This window comes from Culex quinquefasciatus, chromosome 2 (assembly GCF_015732765.1).
Source record: "Culex quinquefasciatus strain JHB chromosome 2, VPISU_Cqui_1.0_pri_paternal, whole genome shotgun sequence".
In the NCBI taxonomy this organism is placed as follows: Eukaryota; Metazoa; Arthropoda; class Insecta; order Diptera; family Culicidae; genus Culex; species Culex quinquefasciatus.
The window spans coordinates 44998714-45001177 of record NC_051862.1 but is presented as its reverse complement, the minus strand read 5'-3'; positions in this window follow the sequence as shown (position 1 = coordinate 45001177).

Below are 2464 nucleotides of genomic sequence, written 5' to 3'. Positions count from 1 at the left end.
CGACGTTTTTATACAAAGTTCATTTTTAGAGCAGGATTATAGCCTTACCTCAGTGAGGAAGGCAAAACGTTACTTAATCCACCCTTAGGTGGCTGTTGCCTTCCTCACATGTGAAGGGTAATGCTATCCAAAATAGATACACAAAGGCGGACCTTTCAATGTTCTATCAACTCGATTTATTATTCATATCATCAGATTGGGTAGTCAGATCTTCATAATTCAGGGCACTTATGTGCTTATAACTTTTGATAGGGTTGTCAGATCTGCAATCTACTGAACTCGTTGGAAAGGTCTTTTGATTACCTATCCAACGACAGGTCGCATGATAGATTCGAACAACGTTTTCATCGAAATATATGAAATCCTTTTAAACTCGTTGGAAATGTGTTTAGAATACCTTTCTAAAAATGTATAACATGATGGGGTTTCTTACAAAAACCACCCTTTTTACAATCTACCGGACTTTTGTTAGAATTGTTTTTTTTAACATAACTTTTGAAGTACTTTATTAAATTTTATAATTTTCAATAGCGGATCGAATGAGACTAATAAGGTCCAAATCGGGTCAGCGAGTGCTGAGATAACTCAGTGCCATTTTTTTATCTACAGCCCACCACACACAGACATTTGCTCAGAATGTGATTCTGAGTCGATAAGTATGCATGAAGGTGGGTCTAGGAGGAGAATTTCGTTTTTCGAGTGATTTTATAGCCTTTCCTCATTTAGATGAGGAAGGGAAAAAGCAGAACTTTTTTTTGTTTCTATTTTGATTATCCGAAGTCCCATACATACTTTTGGATAACCGAAATTAAAATAATCGGAACTTGGGTTAATCGAGGCTTCGGAAAATCGAATTTAGATTGTACCATAAAGACACTGCCTTGTACCTAGTACCAAACAGCTTTGGAAAGGCAGGACAACTTGATTTTTTTTTGCATTCACTACCACTCTAAAGCTAAATTGCACAGAAGCATCAACTAAAGCTTTGCTGTGGTGTAAGCAAACTAAACACGGCCACCAGGAATAACACAGGAAGACATCAAATGAACTTACACAGTCCTGTTCTGTCCAGTGACATCGGTAGCATTGCCTAGTTTGGGAAAACTTAACTGAAAGTGTTTTTCTTCCTGTGCTTCCTGAGTGTAAAAAAACAGAAACTGATCAAGGGTTCAATGCCAAAAAGACTATCCATTTTTATTTTGGTTTTTTTATTATGAAATAAATTTTGCTTAACATTTGAAATTGGTTGGTCTTTAGGTTAAAGATAATTAATTTAAAACTATCCTTAATTGTTTAATGATTTTTTATGTTATGATTTTCATACTCAAGCCTAGATAATGTTCTAAAGAAAAATATTATTGCTACACAAAATTTATATCTTCCAATAACTGGCAAGGGTTACTGCAGTCTCTTCTTCTTTTGCACAAACCTGCTGGCTTGTTACATCCTTATCAAAGCAAAAGCTCTCGCGCTTTTTTTCTGAATTGGTCTCTCGACGAGGTCCTCCGACCATTTGGTACCCCACCCCCTTGCAGCCCTTTTCACCGGAGCACGAAAACGGTGAATAATGGAAGCATTTCGCGAACCGAAAGGAGGAAAAAAGCCCTTTTCCTATACAGAAGGACTAAAGGAACCACAAGGATCGTCCCTCGTAACGAGGATAAGGGAGGAAGCAGAACACAAAAAAAAAACTATTTGACAAATGAAAAATGCATGAGGCATTATCGAGTAAAGCTTCATTTCGCTATTTTTTTTCGGGAGTCTTCAATGGAAAACCACAGATTCTGGCTGGGGTGAGCGGAGTTGAGCAAAAAAGTGACTACAGGACTGCCTTTCAGGCAAGATCAAACGCTGAATTGTGGAATTTTAGCTTTGAATTGGGAAATTTTACCGCGAGCTAGAGTGGCCACCGCCGGAAGTTCTGGTCCTCCGAAAGCAGTTTCGAGGGGGGGATTTCGAAGAATCGTGGGGATCCAATCCGTTGCACTGTATGCAACGGTTTGGCTGCGGTGAAGCGTAAACTTTCACGTAATCGGTCATCCGAGGGATAGTTAGTATGATGAGCTTTGCTGAATTTAGGGGAAATGGAATTTAAAAAAATATTATTGTGTGTGAGTTAAGTTAAAAACTAAGTATTTTTCTTTTCAACAAACCTCTAAAGTTCATGAATTTTCCAGAACAACCGCACTTAATCATATCAAAACCTGTAACTCAGAAGCTTCCCAACTATCCCCTATCCGCGACGGCTTTCTCGCTAAATCCTGCGCCCAGAATCGCCACCAACCATTACGAAATTAATCTTGCTTCTCCCGGGTCCGCGGTTTATCTTCTCTTTCATGTCATTTCGCTTTGTGTTTTGTGTGTGTGTGTGTTGTTTGTAGTGTTTCTTAGTTAGTGTATACAACTTCATTCAACAAGCATTCCGAAAAAATGAAAGAATTCGAAAAAAAGGTTGCGGTCTCTG